The 25,633-nt window shown below is 37.4% G+C and overlaps 1 protein-coding gene across 2 annotated transcripts in view; it reads right to left on the bottom strand.

Moving 5' to 3' along the window:
• Positions 1–25,633, bottom strand: part of rtn4rl1a (reticulon 4 receptor-like 1a) — a 122,403-nt gene that overhangs the window by 88,511 nt on the left and 8,259 nt on the right. The window contains exon 1 of one of the 2 annotated variants that reach the window (XM_082158470.1): positions 8,357–8,850. The exons of the other annotated variant lie outside the window; for it this stretch is intronic. The gene's annotated coding sequence lies outside the window, so the exon portion shown is untranslated. Of the gene's footprint in view, positions 1–8,356; positions 8,851–25,633 lie in introns of those variants that run through there. 2 annotated transcript variants of the gene reach the window in all.

Genomic DNA, 25,633 nt, shown 5'->3' with positions numbered 1-25,633 from the left:
TAATATTTAAGAATAGAATATATCAATAGAATTTGATATAGAATAGTAGATACAATTTTAGTATTAATGGAATACTGTAATCATGGATAATAATAATAGATAATAATAATGGATTTGTTGTGTTGAATGCATACTATGATACGTGTGTATTTTATTCATTTGTTCATTATTTAATTACATATAGAAATCTCATTCCAGGGGGAGGGGGATGTCCCCACCAAAGCTGAGGCCAAACCTACGCCCTTGTGTTACAGTCACATGGAAGAAAACTCCCTCCTCCTCCTCCTCCTCCTCGAGGGACCCACTCAATACGCAGCCTAACTAGTGTGTTGTCTCTCCCTAACAGACTCATTTGCCTATCTGTGGGTATATGATTTACACACCGGGATCCTTGTGCGGTACAGGCTGTGGTGGACTAGCGGCTCATGCAGGGTTAGGGCCAGGAGGAAGCTGTTCGTGGCTGTCAATAAAACTCTGCCTCTCTTTCACATACTATGCCATATACTTTCAATATTATAGCCATAACTGCAGAACAATTTATTGACCTTAAGGAATAAATTAATTGTTTGAGGATATGTTTGTCCAACTGGTGATAGAAGTCAAGGAATTTGAAATAATTTTGAAAGTATCTTTTATTTTTATGGATGCACAATATATGATCAAATCAGTACCATATTGGCATATTAGTGAATATTTAATCTGTCTTTTTTTAAAACTAAGCGGAATTGGATATTTAATTGTATTTAATTTTACATTTAGATTATCTATGTTGCAATCTAATGCTCAATGTTCATTTAAAAAAATAGTGATGATTTATTAACACTATTAAATGTAATCTTTAGCTAAATAAATGAAGGAAAAAAAGCAATTTTTTACACTGTATATTATAATGTTGTGATGCATTTAAAATTACAGACATTATACATATTGGACATTTTACATGAAAATAATTATCAGTATTTTGCCAGATTTAAATTTTGGTGCATCTCTAATTATTTCTGCTCTTCTTGTTGGTGATGCGAATAAGTTATGCTTTAGTCTTCACCTATAAGATTTTGTTTTCTGTCAGCATGATAATACAGTAGACAAAATGTGGTTGAATTCTAAGAATTCTGTTTTGAAAATGTATTTTTGTCACTCTTTTCTTTCTCTGTGGAACATAAAAGATGATGTTTTGAGTTTTTTTCTCTCCATACAATAAAAGTCAATGGGTTCCAATATACGTTTAGTTCCCCATACTCTGCAAAATATCTTCTTTTATGTTCTGCAGAAGAAAGTCAGTCATTCAGGTTTGGAACGACATGAACAAGTGCTGACAGAATTTTCTTTTTGAGTGGAGCATCGCTCCAAATAGAGTTTGTAAACAAAGCATTCCAAGCTGAATTAATTGCTAAATTTGTAGAGAATAAAATTAAAATAGAAATATCAATTACAGTACTGCCTTAAAAATGTCAGAAAAACCGACAGCTTCTAGTGACTAATGCAGCAACAGGTATATTCTATTTCAGCTGAAGGAACTGTGAAATATAGCACTTCTCATTATGTTAGTCCTTCATACTGATCAGCGAATGCAAATGGAAAAAACATCAGCACCAAGGACAGCTCCAGCATGGGCTAATACGCTGCTTCAACAGGATTTTCTGAATTCCAGGCGCTGATTAATACAGGATTTCAGGACGGCGGACAGCTATGGGATTCACAGCCCATGAGGATGCTCATTTGAGCCGTCAGATCTGCTCTGCATCCTTCATATTGCTGCTGCGCACCCAAGGTAGCTAAGAAGATCATGTAGATTACGGATGCTCCCTCAGAGGTGGGAATTAATAATAGGATGGTATGATATCTCATGTGTGCCAATATAAAATATCATAAGGGTTTAAGCAGATAGAAAGGGATTGAAAACAAATGATTTTCTTTTAAACATCAATGTCTCTTTAGTGATCTAAGTCATCAAAAATAGATTAAATATATCAACCAGATCCGTCAGGGAGGAAGCAAATCATCTTTGTGTTGTGTGGTTGAGAATAAAGGCAGGAGATTTAGATTATTTGAGCCTAATATTTACAAAAGAAACAGCTCTGTCTTTCTCACGCACGCCTCAACCCTCGTCGCACACATACACACTGCGCACGTTCGATGGTAGTGGGAGTCTGTTATAGCTGTCCGGGTCAGATAAGATTGCACACTTAACGCCCACGTACTTTGTAATGAAGTTGAGTATATGCACATTTCTAATGTTGCAAATAATACAGCTACTCCCACACTGTGTTTTCCCTCCCTCTTTCTCTGCAGTCAGCGTGAAACCATACCGTCTCATCAGCAAACTCGGGGCTTTTTATGCTGCATTTTACAGCTTTGTCTTGCTTTGTTTCTCTGGGCGAAAGTCCTTCTGATGTAATCAATGATCTTTTTCAGATGTCTTGCAAATTAGATTATTAGGCTGCATAAATTAGGTCAGCTGGAACCGGGGACACTTCCTATAACACCGGATGTACTCGTTACATCATAAGAAGAATGGCATCTATGCTAATGTTAGTCTTTCTGTTAATTCAGAGGTTTACTGAAGTCAGCCCGATCTGGGCCGTATCCAGATCGGATGGTGGACCTGCGCCTGGACCCATCCACAATGCATCCCTGAAGTGCCAGCCTCATCAGCCCTGTGAAGGCCTCATCGACACGACAGTCATCGGCACTGATCCTCAACAAACTCGTCTCCATACCGCCGTGATGACTCCGACTTCCAACCAGATGGAACTGGATAAATATTCTAAATCTTCTGATCCAATCTGACTTCTGACCTGTAATGCTGCCTGAATCATAATCAAACACTGTTCGTTTGTTGGCCAGAGGAGAACTGGCCCCCGACTGAGCCTGGTTTCTCCCAAGGTTTTCTTCTCCATTCTGTCACCTGATGGAGTTTTGGTTCGTTGCCACTGTTGCCTTGGCTTTTGGCTTGCTTAGTTGGGGACATTTAATATTCAACAATATTATTGATCTGACTTACTTAAGGTGGACGATGATGCGATTTTCTTCTAGAAACAAACTTTGTTGTATTATTTTCATGTTATCACTGTGAAGCTGCCTTTGATACAATCTGTATTGTAAAAAGCGCTATATAAAAAGGTGATTATCAAATTATCTACAATGGGACCCAAAAAGTCTGAGACCACTAGTGAAGATGCTTCTATTTTGCTTTTTTTTTTTATAAAAAATAAAAAACTATTATTATATTATTAGTGTTTTTGTTTTTTTAAATACATTACATTAATCATATAAGGATTTATGAATCGATTTAATATATATCAATATAAAATATATTAACATATTATATAATGATTTTCATTTTAAAAAGTTTATTTGCACTACATCTCAAATTTTGTTCAAAAATGTATTGTTTTTCAAGCCCAATCGTTCCACCGTTACATACATTTCTAAAATAATAAAAAATCTAAAAATAAATGTGTATATTTGTCACATTCACTGTCTGTCTTCGTCCTGTTCACTACACTTCCCAGAATCCTCCTTGTCTCCACACCTGAACTCACTCCCTCAATTACCCACCTGTTCATCATTATCATCATCTGCATCACCTGTCTTGTGTTCATCTGTGTGTGTGTATATAAGTTCCTGGTCTTCGCTTGTCTTTTGTCAGTTATTGTTTGTGCACCAGCACACTGTTTCATGTTTGTTTTGAGTTACCTCCTATTAATAAACCTTAGTTATTTTTGTACTTCGCTTGGCTTGTCTCCTACCTCAAACTGGACCTTACAATATTAATGTATATATTAGATTAGTGTTTTTTTTAAATACATAATATAATGATTTATTATTTTTTATTATATATTTAATATCATATATAACAAATCATATTTTCATTACAAAAAAACTTTATTTTATGACATTAATTAATTCATGATGTTCATTAATTTTTGCAAAGAATTGTAGTATGCATTTGCAAATATTTATATATATAATTTTTGTTTGTTCATTTTTCTTACAGTAACTTGAAATATGTTAACAGACTCACACACATTTTTGTAACAGGGTTGCTAAACTTCGATTCCCATAACCCATTGCCTGGACTCATTATGTTGTGATTAGGTTCAGCTGTGTCTCATTATCTTGTCCAGCTCTGTCTCTTTAGCCCTGTGTTTTCCCTCACGCATTGTGAAGTCTTGTAAGGGTGCTTTCACACTGGCAGTTTAGTGCGGAACGGGGCACGGTTCGCATGAAAAATCGCTAATGTGAACGCTGTCATCGGACCCGGGTGCGCACTAGAGTACCGAACCCGAGACTACCTGGAGGAGGTGGTCTGAGCTCGGTTGCTCCCGAACCGTGGTACGGTTCGCGTTAATGTGCAAGCAACACGGACTCGGGTGCGCGCTTGTTCAGGAAGTATAGTATCCCGCGCATGCGTATCACTGTCGAATATCATTGTTTCCTCACACGAGTTGTATTCTCCATGCGTTTTCTGTGTGCGTTTGCGATGACATAAGATCACTGCAAACGCACCTGGGTTCGATACAACTAATTGAGTGTGAAACCAGACCAACGCTGCGGGGGGCGCCGGGAACTAGCGCACTCGGGTTCGGACCGCAGCAAACGAACCCAGTGGAAAAACGCCCTATGTGTCACACTCTCTGGTTTTCTCGTGTCATGGTTTTCTGGATTGTCCAGTTTGCCTGTGTTTTCTGCCCTGTTGTTTTCTGGATTGTTTGCTTTAATCGTTTGGATTATGATTCTGGATTGCCCCAATAAACAACTGCATTTGGATCCTCAACCCGTGTATCTGAGCAGTACGTGACAAGAATACATCTAAACATCCCAAATAGATGTCTCTATTTGAGGTTGCTAAACCTCAAAAATAAAAACAAAGGGAAAAGGCACAGTTTTGTACCCTACAGGTATACAGACAGATGTGTCCTCTCTCTCTCCCTCTCTGATATTGTTCCAGTCTGACTCAAACTCATCTACACACACAGTCTGAGCGTGACTCAGAGTGAATGTGCTGTTTCAGAAAACAATTCATGCTTTTGATGAGGTTGCTGAACTTTTGGCCTGTGACTGCACATCTTTTGGAAGAGCCATGAAAAGCAGCTTGACTCTCGAGAATCAACCGGAAAAGCAATTTAATGCAAAAAAAAAAAAAGGCTCTGAAATATGTTTTTTCCTCTTCTTTCTGGCACATAACTTGAACGCGACCGCTGGGAGACAGCATTTTTCTTTTGATGTACGGAAAGCCGAGGTTAATCCAAATCTGCCTGCCTGCAATTTTCACAATGTATTACTTGAGCTTTAAATGTAAGTAATGGCTTTTCTATTCTGGGAGAGACCGCTGATGATTTTGCAGTTGTAGTTGGAAGAGAAAGAAGGGGTTGAGAGGAGGAACCAGAGTGGAACGGAGGAAGGTAAATGACATAAACAGAGAAAAAATAGAATGAGAGAGTGGGGAATGATTGTAAAAAAGAGAAAGGATAGAGTGAGGGGGTTCTGTAGTCTCAGCGGGGCTCGTTTAATGCAAACCTGTAATTAGCTCACCCCGCTGCTTAAACTCCTGTCTTTTCTGCACCTAAAGAGGGTTATCACAGGGCCAAACCACTGATATCACAAAGCTCAGCTGTAATTTATACTCTCTCTCTCTCTCTCTCTCTCTCTCTCGCTCTCTCTCAACACATACTAATGCAGGAAAATGTGAACAGCAGTACCTGTATTCTGACTATAGTCTTTTTAAAGCCTCATACTTTATTTTCTATCATTTTATTTATTTTCCCCTAAAGCCCACTTATGTTAATACATTTTTTAATGGCTAAAACTATAAAAATAAAAATTTTCCCCTAAAGGTATATATTGATGGTGGGAGGAAACATTTCAACGCTTCTTTGGGGAACGCAATCCTTTTGTAAGAGAACGCAATTTTTTTGCGAGAGAATGCAAAGTTTCTCAAGGGAACACAATAATTTTGCGAGAGCACTTGGGGCCAGATTTACTGAACGGCAAATTAGCATGAGAGCGCAATTCCCCAAAAAGCGCTGATGGGAGTGGAAAGTTCTGCGCGTGATTTACTGACGACGCGCAAATTAAAGAACACAGACACAGCCGGATCATTTCCATAATGACCAACGCAATCTACCAAGAGCAGCGAAAATTAGCGTCTGGCTTAAGACATGCTTTTTTGGGGCAGCAAATAACGGCGCAAATACCAGTAAACTGACTAGTGCAAACCTTAGTAAATCACCTTGCATAATTCATTTAAATACTCTCCTCCCATACATTTTGCGTCTGAAAGGGAAACTAGTAAATCAGGTCCAGTTTTTTAACGCCAAAAGAGGGTTCGCGCGTTAGTAAATAGTAAATGTTAGTAAATCTGGCCCTTGAGGTTTTGCAAGAAAACACAAAGTGTCTTGGGGGACCGCAATGCTTTTGTGAGAACACAAATGTTTTGCAAAAGAATCTAATATTTTTGAGAGAGAACGCAAATAGAAGACTGTAAAGACCATATTAAATTATTTGTGCATACCTAAGTAATATTCATGAGCTATGCATTTGCCAATCCGTGGCATCACATGAGATATGCTCTTGGCTTAACATGCCTCTTTCCTGGGAGGGTTTGTGCATGTAACTGTACATTTTCAGTGAGGCTCATTTTGTGCACCTCTGCTCCATAGTTTTTACCCTCCTGGCCTGCGCCGCTGGAGCCGTCGACCTCTCTGCCCCAGCTCACCACTGAATGCTAGGATGATTGCTGCCGGAGTTGGGGGTAATACAGGAAAACTTGTGGGTTTCTCTCTCTCAATGGACCTATAGGAGCTCCGCATCCGTGATCAGGATGTTTCATATCTCACAGCGGGCGCCTATGAATGAGCAGATGTAGTATATCATTCACATATGTGGAAACACCAGCTGCAGTTTGTGTGCAGTAATATTCCTTCTTCAGTTCTCAATTGCTCTTCTCATTTGTGTAAAACTGCAGTAGAAATCTCCCTCCGTTCTCTCCTATCTCCTGCCAAGTGTCCTCTGCCCTTTTCCCATGATCCTCTACCTCTGTGTGACTCATCATAGAAATCATCACTTTATTGACTTCTCTGCACCTTCAGCAACTTTGCAACAGTCTGAATTCTATCCATCCATCCATCTATTCATATATTCTATCTATCTATCTAAATTAGCGTGAGAGCGTAATTTAAAAAAAGCGCTGATGGGAGTGGAAAGTTCTGTGCTTGGATGGATGAATGGATAGATAGATAGATAGATAGATAGATAGATAGATAGATAGATAGATAGATAGATAGATAGATAGATAGATAGATAGATAGATAGATAGATAGATAGATAGATAGATAGATAGATAGATAGATAGATAGATAGATAGATAGATAGATAGATATTCATACATTCTATCTATCTATCTATCTATCTATCTTACAATCCATACATTCTATTGCGCCATCCATCCATCCATCAGTCTGTCCACCCATCTATCCGTTCATCTGTCCATCCATCCATCCATCCATCCATCATTCATTCGTTCATATATTCTATCTAACTATCTATCTATCTATCTATCTATCTATCTATCTATCTATCTATCTATCTATCTATCTATCTATCTATCTATCTATCTATCTATCCATTCATCCATTCATACATTCTGATGCTCTATCTATCTATCGTCCATTCACACATTCTATTGCGCTAACAGTCCATCCATGTACCATTTTAGGACACTTTTATGATGCCTTTTTTTTTTTTTTTTTGCAGTACTTGTCCTTATTCACTTACATTAATAAGGATGGCCAGGATATACTTCCAAAATGTACTTTTTGTGCTCGACAGAAGCAATGATGACAGATGACAGCGAGTAAACTATTCCTTTCAACTACATCAGCAGTTCCACTCTGAAATTTTTCACAAGCTCATAAGGCCCTTGGGCAATATTTGATGCATTGAATAAAAAAAAGTTTGTTCTCATTTCTGTGTGTGTGCATGCTGGGTGGCAATGAGAGCTGCCGGAGCGTTTAGCTGGCTAATTGAATGGCCCTGTGAAAAGAGCATAGCCATTATACTGCAGTATTATCTGAACCTGTCGAGACTGCAAGGACACACAACGCCATCTCCATCCACAATGGATTGTCTTTGGGTTCGGTGATTAAGTATGCCAGTTTTGAGAGTTAAAGATGTCAAACAGGACGGTCAGGGCGTGGGCTTGGATTATTTGTATCTGACGTTTGATAAGAGCAAAGTGTAAATTACTAAAAGATGGATGATTATTCCTAACAGCTCACGAATGCTCAATCACAGAGACGAGATTAGATACAAACTGCAGAATGTCACTAGATACTGTATGTCTTTTTCTTACTTTGACGATTTGACACGTCGCCTCCTCTATGTCTGTTTCACATCCCTCGGAATTCATCTCTTAATTCGGTGTCAATTCAATGCTGATGCTCACACACGGCCATTAATCGCTCATGGTGACTGTGAAAAGAACAATTTTCTTTTATCAAATAAGCATGTTGCTCTGCATATCTGGTCCTGAGGGGACAGTTCACCCAAAAACGAAGAATAATTTTCTCATACTCATGTCTATGGAAGTAAAATAATGCCAAATGTTTTTGAAACAAAAAAGCCTGTTGAATTGCACTACACTGTAAAAAATGTCTAACCTCTCCAAGTCAAAATTTTCTAGTGACTGGTCACATCAAAATGTTTTAATTGGCCCAAGTGCAATTCTTGTAGCAATAGTCTGTTAACATTGGCTCAATGAGAAATAATACGTCAGACTAATTGAAAAATGTTGATGTTATCAGTCACTAGAAATTTTTGACTTGGGGATGTCATTTTTTTTTTACAGTGTACTTGAAAAAAAATATGAATTGCATTAACCATGCTTGCATTTGAATGCATTATATTTTTAGGGCTTGCATTTTTATGGGCTGAAATTCAACATGGTTGAATATTTAAGCTGTGAATATTTCAATTCAAAACATTTCAAACACATTTTCATTAAAGGACAAGTTCGGTATTTTACACTTAAAGCCCTGTTTTCAGATCGTTTCTGATGAAATACAATGGTTAAGATTGAAATTTGGACAAATGCTGCTGGCCCGAGAATTTTCGGTTTCTGTGGTAGCCCCCCCCCCCCCCCCCCCCCCCCCCCCCCTCCACAATGGTTGCTTAGGTGCACTGGAATAATCCTTCCTAAAACGCATTAAACTTTCGTTTACAAAGACGTGAAACTCACCGAGTGGTCAGGGGTGTTCACTGATATGCTCACACAAAAATCGCTGCAAAAGATGCTTTCCAACAGGTTTTATCGTAGTTTTTCATCCAATACAAGTCAATGGAGTTGGACAAAAACTACGATAAAACCTGTTGGAAAGCATTTGCCATAATTTATCACTCACTTAAAGTTCATCTTTATATAATTAAATATAATCTTTAGCTAATTCATGTTTCATACTGCACACTATAATGTTGAAGGTTGAAATTCAATTGTAGCATTTAAACCAATTTTTTTCAGCATTTGATTTTTCATTTATTTTGACAAAATAGTATGGTGTAATAGTGTTTTAGTAACATGATAATTATTGGCTTATCAGTATCAGCAAAAATGATAATATCGATGCATCCCTCCTCAACAGCCTCCGTCAGCATTGACTGCCCTTGAAAGAGCATTTTCCCAAACACCTCCTTTTCATAGAGGTTTGAAACAACATAAGGAGGAGTTAAAGATGAATTTTAATTTTTAGGGGGAAACTAATCCTAGCTCGATAAAAAATTGGATTTGGTTCAAGGGAAGGTACAATGTGTGTGTGAGACTTTCTCAACTGTTCAGTATTCTATGCTAAGGACACTTGGAGGAAAGCCCTGACAAGAGCAGCTGCCTTTCCATTAGCGCACTACAGCTGGCGATGTGGCCGGTGAAAGCACCATGCTCTGCCTGCTTCATCCTCAATTACTCGAGTCTGGTAAAAAGTCTCAGACTGAGAGACCTGATCGATACCACATCTTACCTTCCCAAACCACGCTCCCTCTCCTTATCTCTCTAGGCTAGAGGTAGCTTGTAGCCATTGTTTCCATTACGTGCGTGTGTGTGTGTGTGTGTGTGTGTGTGTGTGTGTGTGTGTGTGTGTGTGTGTGTGTGTGTGTGTGTGTGTGTGTGTGTGTGTGTGTGTGTGTGTGTGTGTGTGTGTGTGTGTGTGTGTGTGTGTTTTCAGAGGTGGGCCTTCAGTAATGGTCGGGGAGGAGAGGACTTTGTGTGAAAAGGGCAGTGTTATTTTGGGAGGATGTGCAGGATGGTTCCCAGCCCTAAATCTGTCCGTTGGATGGATGTGAGGCTGAGAGAGAGGAACAGAGTGCAGCGCTGTCACGCGTCCTCGGCCTTGGACCAGAATCACAACCGACAGGTGAAAAATTGTTACTTTAAGAGATCCATCAGCATATGCTGCGTAAGGGCTAGAGGCTGAGGAGCTCGAGGACGGCTGGAGGTTCAGAGGATAAGATCCCTATTACTGTTCAATTTTACTCCCCATTAGACTTCTTAACTAGTTTTATTAGCAATACTTGCCTGGGACACCAGCTTCAGTGAAAAATACTTCTTTACTCATCCCATAGCTTTCTACTACAAGTTTTACTGTTTGTTGCCCAATCCACTGCACTGCAAAAACAAAACAACAACTTTATACTGACCAAAGCATATAATAATAATAAATATTAACTGACTTTTCAATCAGTGTCGAAGGCAGTGTTATTTTAGTTTTATTTATATACTATTATAGAATTAAAAAAATAAAATAATTTGCTTTTATTTTTACATTTTCATTTTTGTATGAGTTTTGTAATTTTGTTATGTGCATTTGTCACTTTGTTAGTTTCTGGTCACATTTTAAGTCAGTTTTTATTTATTTTTAAATAAAAGTAAATGCCATAAAATGTCATTTTCAGCCCACGATTTTTGGTACATCCCTAAGAAAAGAGCAAAAATGAAGAGATAAAGAAATATATGACAGATACAAAAAAAATCTGTCATATAAACGATAATTTATATACATACAGTGGTCAAAAGTGATGTCTGGCCAGTGAGCTTTTTTTTTTTTTTGCATACTAAAATACAGCCTCTATTTTACCCTATTTTGCCAAATACCTTAACTAAGTCGGGTGTGCTGTGTAGTTCTTCCCTCATATTTAAAATTAAAATAAAATTAAAATAAAGTATCTATCGAACTCATAGGTTCATTAAAAACAAATCCACAAACCAATCCCTTCCAGACCTCTCTCTCTATATATATATTAATTTATACTGCAACAAAATAACCTGTTGTTATGACATACTGTAAGGCCATTGATACGATTCTTTTATCATATTAATCATATTCAGCAAAACACTAAAATTAGCATAACTAGCATTAGCATTTACTTAGTGCACTTTTAAACTAAACCTACACCAGAACCGTTCTTGACCCAGACACTTGGTGAAAAGCGATTGGTCACTTCAGTGACTCACATCTGTATTATTCAGGGCCCCTGTCCTCTCTCTTCTTCATAGGACATATATGACCCTACTGACAGTGGTACAAAGGACCTCAGCCGAGTTAGACCACAGGGTGGACTTTCTCCAGTGGCCCAGAGTGTATAAATCTTTAATCACATTCCCCCATGCCTTTCCATGACAGACCAGAGGGCTCAGCCTGTCTCTGCATTATTCAGAAGGACCCACAGAGCTATACCCTCATCCTGCATAAAACAAAGCAGCTTTACATAAAACGTCCCCTCTCTGTCTCACCTCTGGACTCTTTTTCCAGAACTGAGAGACATATTGAGACACCTGTGTATGGATGGACCATGTGTGCAGAACGTGAACTGCATTTATTAATTTAGAGGAAAGAGCGGTTGGTTATTCTGTGGAAAAATGCTAAACTGGGATCAGCTATTCAAGCTATATTTGCTATTATAAAACTATGAGCGATTTTGCCAATTATCATTAATAACATATGGAAGCCTGTTTCTGCCATGGCATGAACAACTAAAATGGTAATAACTTTTTATTCACAATTCTAAGTTTATATATCACATTTAAGATTCTTTTTCTAGCAATTCTGAGAGGAAAAACTCACAATTGAGAGATAAATTTAGCAATTGCCTTTTAATTTCTTTTTTTATTTCGTGGCAAAAACAAATAAACAGAATTGTGACATGTAAACTCAGAATTCTTAGGGGGGAAAAAAGGTTGCGAGATAAAAAAAAAAATGTAAACAAAATTGTGCGTTACAAAGTCAGTCGCATTTGTGAGACAAAAATTATCTTCTGAATTAAAAAAATCTCAATTATCTTGTGGCAACAACAAGCTTCCATGATAATGACCTGTGCCAGAAAAATGTGGATGCTTAATTATTTTGATTCTTTAACTAGCTTCGCTAGTTTTATGTATTGGTAATGTATGTTAGCCACCACTTATCCTAGCAGTTCTGCATGGATAAGCATTAGCATCTAAGCTAATGAGCTAAAGAGGTGATGGAGTCACAGAGGGACATCATTAGAAACATATCAGTGTTAACAGCTAACTGCCGATCAATACGTTTATGGGCTTTCTGTTGAGGATCTGAGGAAGACTCTCTTTCAGAGGGTTGATGGTTTCACGGCTCTCTAAGGGAAACATGTGCTGTGAGTTCTCAGTTAACAGGACGGCTCTTACAGGTCACTGCTAAGCACTTTACTGAAAACCACAATGAAGCTAAATGCATTTCAGCACATGCAAGCTGTTTTTGTTTGTTTGTTCTGGTGTCCTATTTTAAAATATAGATTAGCTTTTAATGGTAACGTGTTTTACATGTTCTTTATCTGATTGATGCTGTAAACGGTCATTAGTTGGTCTAAGGTGAAAATAAAGTCAAATATAACATAGCAAATCACATGTTCATAACCAGCGACAATAGGGATGAGCAACAGACTTTTTTTTTTTTAGGTTGCTCCACATGCACCCAATAAGCCTGGGTTGCTTTTTGATAAATAAAATAAAATAACTTTTTTTTCTTTAGTTTGTAATGTTGCTGTTTGAGCATGAAAAAGGTCTGCAAAGTTACAAAGCACAAAGTCTCTCCAAATGGAGTTATTCTCTGAATGAGTGCGCATTGTTTCTGAACTTCCTGAAACGCCTCTATTTTAGCCCTGAGTTTTCTTCCGGGAAATTGCATGCGTTCTAGGCAAATGCAAAAAACAGGGTACGGCCTGTTTGACTTGTGATAATAGTGTGTAGAAACTCGAGGTTATGGTGAGGGGTGTGACATTTCCGAAACACACTAGAAGCAGTTGACCAACCACAGCACACTGATCCAGCTGACCAATCAGAGCACATTGCTCTTTTCAGAAGGAGGGGCTTCATTTTGAGACAGGAACTAAAACTGTGTTACTGACAGACTAGGAAGAGAGGTACTGCAAAATATGTGGAAAATAATGTTCAAATATTCTAGTAGACCTAGATTCTAACAAAACGTGCTGAATAGCTGCACAGTGTTGCCTGGGTCAGATACTGAAATTTGAAACATGTGGTACTGCAGTATTTTTTTTAGTGTAGACTTAAGTGTCTGGCTAGGAAACTGACCTGGTTTTTCCAGCAAGGAGACCACAGCAGCAGTGCAGAGACGTATGCTGTGTTTGTTAGGTTGTAGTAAGGACAATGGTATTATCTTTGTGGATAACAGAACCCGGACCTGATTATTTCAACGTTTATCACTACAAGAGGTCTATATAATGCAGGAGATTATATCAGATGCTGAATTTGTATGTATGTGCACATGATTAAATGTGTGTGTGTGCCCAGTACCATGCTGTAGCTGCTCTGCCATGTAAGTGAATACGGACACGTCTAAGATTATGCTGTTACAAGACACATTGACATACTATTGATCGGTCTGTTAACAAAATGACAGAACGAATGCCTGGGAGCATCATCACTTCTTCTCTCTCTCCCTCCCTCCCTCCCTCCCTCACTACCTCTCCATCACTTTCTCATTCGTTTTATCTTGTTTTTGCCTTTATCCATGGCAAGTAATTAACTCCACTGCCTCCTCAGTGTGTGTGTGTGTGTGTGTGTGTGTGTGTGTGTGTGTGTGTGTGTGTGTGTGTGTGTGTGTGTGTGTGTGTGTGTGTGTGTGTGTGTGTGTGTGTGTGTGTGTGTGTGTGTGTGTGTGTGTGTGTGTGTGTGTGTGTGTGTGTGTGTGTGTGTGTGTGTGTGTGTGTGTGTGTGTGTGTGTGTGTGTGTGTGTTTTAGTGGAACTGAGATCCTCTCTGGTGATTTTCACTTAATCTTTAGAGGGACTTGGTAATCTAGAGCAGCCATTGCCAGAAATGTTTACTCACGCAAACAAGAAAAGAGCCTGAAACAGAAGAACAGAAGGATGAGCTAAGGTCTGGCAGCATGCATGTTTTTTTCTTCATTTATCTTGCAGTTCTTATGGGGTCCAAAAAGTCTGAGACCGCTAGTGAAAATCTATTATTTGTGTGTGGATGTTCTATCAACAAGGAAGTGTGAACTACTGCACTGAATTATGTTCTCAACATCTGTATGGTAGAATAGTGTGGTCTCTCTGATGAATTTGTTGACATTTCTGTGCTTTAAATGTGTTGAGTTATCTAGCTGTTGATGTGAGACTCACCTCTCACCGTACCAGAGTAAACGCAAGAGCCAAGCTGAGGCATTATGCGAAATTATGGCCTCTCATAGTCACTGATACACAAAGCACATCCACACACACACATACATGGTCTATCTGACACACACACACACAGTCTGCTCTCTTTCTTTCTGTGCCGTACCCTTCGACACTCCTTCAAGAAAGTATTTTTACTCTTTAACAGTGGGTTTGAAGGCATGTCTGCCTGGTGAAGGTTTCAAATATTTTTTTGCATACAAAAAATAGATAGATAGATAGATAGATAGATAGATAGATAGATAGATAGATAGATAGATAGATAGATAGATAGATAGATAGATAGATAGATAGATAGATAGATAGATAGATAGATAGATAGATAGATAGATCTTTTTTTTTTACTATTTTAAAAATAAATTAATTAATTCAAAATTTTAAAATGTACTTTTTAAGCTTAAATGTGACCAAAAAAAAAAAAAAAGTGTTTCCAAACAGGCTTCCTGAGCACTTATTTCTGCATTATACATTCAGAAAGTATTTTGACATAAGATATACATACTTCATCTTTATAACCTATTATTGCATTATTAGTACATCATTACATTGCCCAGAGGGAAATCAATCTATTTTACATATCAGCCCATGACATATAATAAGACAGGTCTGATATAGGACAAAATTAGTATACTAAATCATTTCAAAGTGGGTAAAGAATGCCTCCAAGTGTTTCCAAGAAGATACCGGGCTAACACATATACTGTAAATACACATTCGCCCGGAGATTTGGCAGCTCACATGACCATCTGTGAGAAAGGCCTGCTGGCACACAACTAGCCCTGACAACTGCCAAATCACCTGTCCGTAACTGGAAATAAATTATGCTGTATATCTTGCTTAAGATCACACCGAAATGTCATATATGACGTCTATGATTTCTAGATGGAAAGGCCACATGCAGCAGACATTATCAGATGCTCGGTCAGCTCATCAGCTCAATATTAATGCTCTTTTAAGCAAAGTGCCACAGCGAATTCAAATGAACATCGATTTATTACTGAAGTGTGAATTACTCAGCTTTCAGATGTATGACTGCTAAAAATAAAGGTTCTTTGCAGCACCATAGATTCATCATTTGAGTTGGCAATATGGTTCTTTGAAGAAAAGACATTTCATTATGGACATCTTCAGATCAATTTATTCGGTTTTAAGGGTTCTTTAAACCACGGAGGTTTTCATAATCACTAAAACTGGAACGTAAAAAGGTTATCCTATTGCGTCAGAAGCTTTTAGCTCTATAACTGAAAATGTGAACATTTCCTAAACATTATGCAAATTATTTTGGTCAGTAATTAAGTCCATAATGTGAAGCATTTTGCGTTTCATCTTATTTGGCTGGTTTTCAGTGTAGGATTAAAACTGTAAAGAAATGTCTCAATCTTAGACTTAACAATGAGAAGGATGGAGTGTGTGTGTGTGTGTGTGTTGGGGTTAAATGAGGGCTGCCGGCAATAATCTCTCAAAACGGTCTCCTTAAAACAATAATGTTTTATAGTCGCTCCCAATCCTGAGATAAACCAATTATAAGGGAACACAGAGTAAACAAACACGGAGGATGTGCACGCTTCTGAAATCTTGAAATAAATTTACATTTTAAGTACTATTCAGAAGACTGAGCCATTTTCAAAGGACTTTAAAAACCATAAAAGGATTAAAAAATAGAAAAAACCCTTTCATTTATTAAAAAACATTCTCACAGACTGACTGTTATACCTCCATTTAGCACTATAGTCTGTCAGCCAATATCTCTTTTGCTAGTCATATTCATTCCTCCCACTGGCAGAAAGACATGCGTCATTGGCTGATCGATCGTTTTTAATTTTTACTGCCAAGAAAGACACTACAGAATGTTTCGCAGAGCCAGAATTAGAGATGGAGGAGGAACTTGCAAAGGAAAGATCTGCCTGCTGACTCCATCAAGGAAATGATATAATCATATCAGTCATGATCTGAACAGAAGTCATGGTCATTTTAAAGGATCTACTGGAGCTGTGTGTTTTAAAAAAAAAAAGTATGTTCATTTAGTGAGTTCAAGACATTAATACCAGCAGCTTAGTCATGATGCGTTTGTAAGTTGATTGACCTCTGTGAACGCACTGAAATGCAGTATCACACACACACACACACACACACACACACAGACACATCACAGATTACTGGAAGAAATCCCTGTGGTAAGTAAGTAGAGCGTAAGTACATAACATGTAAATCTACTGTCAGCACACAGCTGTCCCAGCACTGTCACAGTCTAATGCGGGCTGTTTGATCTGTTTCTGGGAGCATCTCGCGCCCTACTCTTACTGACCTATTCAAACTCTGTTTTCTCTCTCTCTCTTTATATCTCTCACAAACACATGCTAAGGAAAAACAGACTCCCTCACTTGAAAAAGAATAGGCGATGTGCTCTCTCTGCTGATCTTTCTGTCTGTCTTTCTTTCTTGCAATCTTCCCCTTTCTCTCTCTTCACTCCCTGTCGCTTGTTGACCTTGAATCGCCATAAACATGAAGGTCATCAGTCATTAGCTCTGGCTTACTTTGTTGATGAACACAATGGCTGTTGGAAGTAGAACACTGGGTAAATCTCACAAAGAAAAATTCGATGTTATTTCATCTCTAATTAATAAAAATTGTTTGATATTATTGCATGACAATTAAGCAAATTCTTCCAAAAATCACATAACTTATTCTGCTGTATGAATGAAAATGATCATTAATCATTAATATATTTTTTATTACAGTAATTTCATAATACATTATTAATATAATTATTTTAATACATTTTCAAATTTAGCACTGGTACTTTTGCTAGTACTAGCACATTCATATTCCATAGATTATAATAATAATTTATCCTTTTTAAAATCAGTATACTATTTAAAATAATGGAAAATAATGTCACAATGTAAAGAAAATCCGAAACAATTCATTTTGTTCCTTTTTTATTTTTTTCTTCCTGATTTTCATGTGAAATATTACATTCCTTGACTCACTAGTAAAAAAGTTGTTGCCTTTAAATTTTTAAGTACAATCAACTTGGATGTTTAAGTCATTTCAACTTAAATTCCATTAAATGGACTTTAAAAAATGAGTTGAATCTTGTGTAACTTATACAAAAAAGAAAAGAATTGCTTAACTTATTTTAATGAGTTGAAGCAATGTAAAAACTTCATACCTTATTGATACCTTATTAGTTAACGTCATAACTTATTGATCATATAATTGTTTTACAGTGTAATAGCTCACTACTTACTGCGCAGTATATTTTGCCTACTTTTTTTTTTTTACAAAAGCACTTGAAATATGCAACAATACACAATTCAAACAGTAGCATGGTCCATTGTCACATTACCTACTACCTTGCCTGCTAAATTCATAAGTTATCATCTTTGAAATAAAAAATGTTTAATGTCTGTTGTTTGGCATGTTGGAAATTATAGGGTTAAAATGCTTCTAGTTTATTTGTCACACTGTAAATGGAAGGTCGAGTGAATTACATTATGGGATAGAGTATCTGTTGGAAATTGTGCATTTTAGCAAATGGTGATTGTCTGTATTCCATTCATACAGAAAAAAATCCCATACAGCCTACTGTGCACACTATGCATATATTGCAAAAATATAGAGAGAGTGTTTAGTAGGATGTTATTCCAAACAACCAATGCTAGTATGAGTAAAAAAACAACAACAACACACAAACACCTTTGCAGAGATAAAAGTTTTGAGCAAATTTTCAGCTGAACAGTATAAGCTTCAGACGGCACAGATGTAGATTTAATGCAGTCTATTATGTAAGCAATGACTCTGACGCCAACCGTGTCTTGCTTTATGTTGTTAAAATACACACAGCCCTGAATTCCAGACACGGGGGAGTATTTCCATGGAAGATCTATCTTTAGTCTCATAAAACTGAATCTATGGAGTAACAGACTTACTGAAAGCTTCAGTTCAGTCTTTTATCATTGCTTTTAGTTTCCAAGCTTGCATTACGTCAGTTTCGTCCTCTGAAAAGATTTATTTTCTGCTATGGAAACATTATAAAATATTTTTTAGTTATCGGTTATATTAAAATCAGCATAAAATGAGGGCTGTACAACAAATAATACTACTATGTATAAATACTTAATTTTTTTCACTTTATGGTAATGAGAAGTTTGAGGATTTTCAAATAAAAAGAATGTCTTAATGCAAACTTATTACATTAAATTATTTATTTCTGTTGATATTAGGGTGAAATATGACCTGGACATGATGAGTTTCATATGTCATCATATTGACCATGAAGTAACCAAATATGGTTGTTGAAGAAAAATGAATAGAAGGATGTGGAGAGAGGGAAAGTGGAGACAGTGGAAGAGGGAAGCATGAAGATCTCACAGTTGAATATTTTAGCCTTAGATTCCCAATCATCAGTGGTGGACAGTAATGAAGTGTTTTTACTTTGTTGCAGTACTTACATTTTTTCAAGTGTCCGCATTTTACTGGAGTACTTTTATTAATGAAAATTATTAAGAAACTTTTACTTTTACTTCACAACATTCTAATGCATAATATTGTATTTTTTTTACTCCACTAAAATTCCTCAAAAACATCTCATTCCTCGTTACTTTGAATTGAAGAAATTTGAACCACCCGCTGATCTGCCCCCGATCACAACCAGACCTGTCGGCAAGATCGCTGACCTGCAAATCGGGCTTAAAATCCTGAAGTGTTAACTTAGCATAAGGCAGCTCACTGTAATGCTTAAAATCGACATCACCATCTCAGCGATAGGTTTTATGTAGAAAAAACAACCCTGAACATAACATTAAAATAACGCAAAATATTGTTCTTCTTAAAATTGTATGTATTTAGCCCTAAGTCAAGTCACCTTTATTTATGTAGCGCTTTTTACAATACAGATTGTTTCAAAGCAGCTTTACAGTGATAAATGGAAAATAATGCAACAAAGTTTGTTTCGGCTGTACAGCAGATCTAGAAGAAAATAGTGTCAAAGTCCAGCTTAAGTAAGTTCAGTGATGGTTCATTTCTTTTATAAAAAAGTTATAATTTTAGTTCATTTATCTTTACGGCTGCTTTGGAGAAAACAGTGAGGTCATTGTCCAGGTCAGTTCAGTTCTCATATAATGGTGTCAATGCAGGCAGATCAATAATATTATTGAATATAGAGTGTCTCCAACTTAGCAAGCCAAAAGCCAAAGGCGACAAAGGCGAAAAAGGCGACAGTGGCAAGGAACCAAAACTCCATTGGGTGACAGAATGGAGAAAGAAACCAGGCTCAGTCGGGGGGCCAGTTCTCCTCTAGCCAACGAACGATCAGAGTATGATTATGACTCAGGCAGCATTACAGGTCAGAAGTCAGATTGGATTAGAACATTTAGAATATTTATCCAGTTCCATCTGGTTGAATGTGACATCTATTTTTATATTCTTTTTGTCAATATTTTTCCTTATTTTTTAAATACTATGAGAGTAGCCTATCAGTCACCTATTGATATTTTAATATATTTAATGTTTTGATAACAAGTGTTGGTAATTGTGGTAATTTGGTCATTCTCACGGCCCTCTGCCCTGCCCTGCTTGCCACAGTAATAAAATAGAACGTTCATTTTCTTACTTGCAGATCAATACATACAGTGTGTATCGGCATCCACTAATCTTCCATACCGACTAGTGCTGACTTGACAAATCATAATGATGTCAGACCCAGTATAAGTATAGAAAATTACAAAATAAACATTCATCTATCAGTACTTTTTACTTTTAATACTTAAGTACATTACTTTTACTGGAGTAATATTTTAATAGAGTATCTGTACTTTTACTCAAGTACTTGATTTGTGTACTTCGTCCATCACTGCCAATTCTGGCAATCAAAACATGCTTTAATAATTCAACAGGAAAAGAGAGAAAGAGAGAGTGAGAGACATGCAGAGGCAGTGGACAAGACTATGAAAAAACTCAGGAAAGTGGAGAAAGCTGAAGCTCGCAGCGTAAAGCACTACAAACAAGTCAAACCTGATCAATAGCACAAACGTCTCAATCAATAAACAAGACCACATTAAAAATACATTAAATAAAACGCACCCAATGCATTAATAACAAATCAATAATTGCATTTAGATACTACAAAAGCATAAAATCAATGAAGTGCTGTGTTGTCCAATGCTTGTCTGCAAAGACCACTCTGTTTATACATCGCTTCCTACCCTGATCAATGATATATTGTGCTGTGTAGTAGTGCCACTGCAAACATCTGGTGTATGAATACTGTCTGAAACATACTCAATCCCAAATTTTTGTGTTTGGTATGTCAGCTAACCATAGTGATGATGGTGGGGTGGTCATTAAAGGGCTATAAAATTACGCTGACAGCAAAGGAAGGGCAGGCAAAGCCATGGGAATCGATAGCAAGGTCAGAGAGTGTTCGAGAGGACACATGGTCTCCTGGGTCCCTTTAACAGTCTCTCATTTCCACAGCGGCGCAGGCAACACAAGTTCTGCACTTACATGTTATTAGTTTTTTTTTCCTTCTCATAAATTTTATTACCAAAATATTAAAGTTTTATTTTATCAGTAGAGAGCATAACAAGGTTATATTGTGCTACTGTGCCCATCAGAGTTACCAAGAAACAGCCATGTTTCATAAGGGCGTTAGTACTCATATCTATAGCCTGAGGGAACTTTTATTTGCTTCTATAAAGCTTTTTTCACTGTAGCTAGTGAAAATTCGCAATTCTTTTATGATTATATTGAGTCTACTACAGCAAAGTCTCAAAATATAACTTTTTTGTGGCCTAACTGTGGTTTTGTTGCCTCATTCTGTAATGTTATCACCCATTAGCAATATTAGCATAACATGGTTCTGTTTTACATTTATTTCTGGCCGTTTCAAATCTTTAAAGGAGAGGAAAGAGAGGAAAGATGGCAAAGGGGAGGTAGCCTGTTGCTAGAAACCGTTTAAACTAGCCTTTGGGGGTTTGATGGCCTTAGCTTGTTTAAAATAATCTAGCTAGCTAGACTCCTAGCCTAGTTAAAATGGTGTTTAGCTAGTTTGCTAGGTGTTCTCCCTGCCGTAGCTGTAAAAACCCTAAAACCATTTATTTTTACATTTACATTTATGCATTTGGCAGACGCTTTTATCCAAAGCGACATCAAATTGTCGCTTGGGATTGTAAAACCAGCATACAGACCAGTCTGACAAGCTTAGCCAGATTGATTTATGGTTTTTGAGATGTTCCTGACAAGCTAAACCACACCAGTTATACCCATGTGAGCAACTACTATAGGCTTTACCATGGCTCAGTTTTATAAGCTTAAAGTTGTGTTTTCTCTCTCCTCCAGACAAACAATGTATATGTTACCCTCCTACAGTACAGCCTGGATCTATGTAGAGATGTCTGAGTTTAGTTAACAGCAGTTTTTCTCTTTCTAGCATCTTCAGGGGCCAGGCTCCGCTGAATCCCCAGGTCTCAGAGGGAGGAAGGGAAAAGCAGCAATCTACTACTGAACAATCCCTCTCCCTCCTCCTCTTTCCATATGTCTCTGTTCAGAATATAACTATTTTAGGTCTTGGCAAATTTGTGGCATCTGGACATCTCATTCATATATTTTTGTACAATTTGTACATTTATTTGTAAATTACTTTACAAATTCTTACAAAATCTTCACCTCGTAAAATAGTGACGTTTTCTTATGAGGTCAGGTTGCTATTTATGTGTTTCACAAAATCACAAAACAGTGGCCAAATATGGAACCTAGAGTTTCAGACCTTTCCAACAATATGTTTTGTCAAGATAAGAAAAAGATTAGATTATTAAATAGAGCAGAACATTTTATAAAAATTAAAACATGAGACCTCCCACTAAAAGGTTCTAAAGTACCATGTCCATGGTAATGCAGTCCGATTTTAAAATGATTTTCACAGGATGATTTTTGAGTGTTTAAGCAATCAAATGATACCTAATTTATGATGATTAATAAAATATTTAATGGGGGGGGGGACAATAAAAAGTGTGGCAAGTGCGTTAAAATGTTTTAAGAGAGAGAATAATTGTATCTATTAAATTAATCTCGCAAAATTTTGCCGAACAATAGTAAGCGTGACCACACAGGGCATGTAATATTTTAGTGTGGGATGTGAAGCTGCTTTTTATTGGTTGGACCAACTGAATCAATTGAGTGACTCGTTCATAACAAAAAGCATGTATTCTGCAGAATGATTCACTGAATTGATCAATGACAATGAATGAATCATTTTGGTGAACTGATTCAAAAGAATGATTCAAAAACCCCACCACTAGTGTCTCTATGATACTAAGCATTGATGCACGTCTCATTCTGGAGATCATTGCAGTTGTTATGCTACGTCTATCTAGTTCAGAATTCCATGTTTCTGGTTTGACATTTGCACCAGCCGTCCCCAAGGCCTTCCCAGCAGCCTCTGCCTCACTTTCCCCTAGAGTGCTGTAACAGTGACATGCAATAAGTCATACACACACAAACACACACACTTGTGTTCCACCACCTCATTGCTCTTGCTATCTAAGACAAAGCTTTACATCTTTATCTACAGGGAAGGCACAACTCTCGACTCTCGCTCTATCTCTGTATCCCATTTATAAACATCAGCTCTTGGTAGATTCTATCTGCTAGTGAGAACTCTTTCAGATGGACTAATCCAGGTGCTGCAGTATCAATCTCCACCAGCCTCTCTGGCAACACAGCATTGCTCACGAGCCTCAAATCATGTGCTCACTACGACAATGATCATATCAGTTTGCTGCAAACACAGTAACCTGCTCAAGTCTATGAATATTCAATGGAGGCTTGTTATACCGTATGATATTTTTGTCACTGGTATTTGAATTTCCTAAGAGAATGTGAGCAAACCAGCATGTCAAAAGATTTAATTGTGGTCAAGGCCACCTGGTTCAGACTTTATGAGATTCTTTCTTTATCTTTCACCTTCTCTCACTCTATCCAGGTATATCCCTGCTCTCCACATCAACAGAGCAAGGCCTGAAATGGCTGATACCTGTTTACCTAACAACACATTCCTCCTGCCTTTCTTCTCTGCAGCGGCTTTAGTCTGTGAGCTTCTCTCTGACAGACTAACTCAACGGGGAAGAAAACATAAAACAGCATGAAATTTCACACAAAATGAAAAATCCAACCTGAAAGTATATAAACAAGTATTTCTCACTGTTTTCATCTGGAAAGTAAAGAACTGTTTTTCAAAACTATGATATAACAGTAAATCATTTTAAGGATTAGAGGCAGGATGTTTCAAAATGGTGCGCACGTTTGTATGCAATCTGGCATCCTGCACATCAAGTCCTACTAATGCTTGAAGACATAAAATGGCTCTTAAAAATACCACGCATTCAAACCCCAGTATCAGAGTTAAGTTGGGTGGTCCTACTGTGTCAAGTGACTCAGAAAGAGGTATATGGTGGGTGGGTGTGTTGTGGGTGTGTATGTGTGTGTGGGTTTGGGTGTGTGTGTGAGAGAGAGAGAGAGAGAGAAACAGATACAGATTTATCTCACTTATCTGTGTATTGCTCATTCACATTGCTCTGACATGGATGGTTAATATAGCAAATTATTATTAGAACTTAAAAGAACTGTTTTCTATTTAAATATATTTTTAAATGTAATTTATTTGTGTGATGGCAAAGCTGAATTTTCAGCAGGCATTTAATTAGAAATTACTGTGAATATTACTATTTTTGATTAAATAAATGCAGCCTTGGTGAGCATCAGATACTTCTTTCAACATAAAAAATGACAACAAATTTCCAAACTTGTTTCATTTAAAGGTTTTTGCATTCTGGAAGTTTGCAAAACTTGCTAAAGTTTGCTAAGAGTGTTTACTGAACATTTATTTTTATCAGAAATTCAGTAAAAACTGCAATAATGTGAAATATTCTCTATTTTAAAATATTTTAAAAGGTCATTTATTCCTGTGATGGCAAAGCTTTTTCAGCGTCATTACTCCAGTCTTCAGTGCCACAGTGTCTTTCAGAAGCATTTTTGTGGCATTCTTGACATTTTTTTCAGGAATCCTTGATAAATAGAAAGTTTGAACGGAAGTGAACGGAGGTGTATATATTCAACCATTGCATTAAAAGCAAACAAAAAGTATAACAAAAATGAATTAGCCGCGTAAAAAGCAACCTGTGATGGCAAAAAGTCATTATTCTTTGGAAGTTAAATACTCAGTAAATAAAACATTGGAGATTACTGGAGTATGTTTTACAAGAAAATACTATTTCAAACTTTCTACTTCAAAATTTCACAAACTTGCCATTTATAAATCCTACACCAAAGTTATTCAGTATAGGTAAACAACCATAATGTGCTATATTTCTTTGTGGATGGGTTAAGAAGTATCATAGTGAGATACATCCTCATCATTCGACTGTCAGGTGAGATCCAGCTGAGCACCAGCTCTGGTACCAGCACTATCACATGCCTAAGGCTCCAATGGGAAAAAGTGCCCAGAACACTACCTGACAGACTGCCCAGCCTAAGGCAGGCAAGGGAACGCATACCCTAAAATACAGGCAGTTCTAAACTCTGTGTGCTTTGCCGTGGTTAGCCGCCTCTGTTAGCTCGGTGTCAGGCCGCATCAGCACAGACCTGACAAGACAAGCGAGATAGGAAAAGATGCCATGGAAAGGGACAGTCCTTTCTTCGTCTCGTCTCCCAAAATAAAACACGGCCAACACTCAGAGCGACCGCTGACATGCTAACCGCCAACATGGCAGCGAAGAACGTCCTCTCACATTATTTCCAGAAGCTAATTTTATGTGAAGCCCGAGATGTGTTTGAACACGTCTTTCCGTCATGTCTCAAGGAAAGTGAAGGCTGCCATGTCGAATCACAGATCTGAATGGCTCCTGTCAGATGCTCTTGATGTTCAAGGT

This window comes from Leuciscus leuciscus, assembly GCF_965113295.1.
Source record: "Leuciscus leuciscus genome assembly, chromosome: 24".
In the NCBI taxonomy this organism is placed as follows: domain Eukaryota; kingdom Metazoa; phylum Chordata; class Actinopteri; order Cypriniformes; family Leuciscidae; genus Leuciscus; species Leuciscus leuciscus.
The sequence above is the reverse complement of the archived record's forward strand: the minus strand, read 5'-3'. Positions and strand labels throughout refer to the sequence as shown.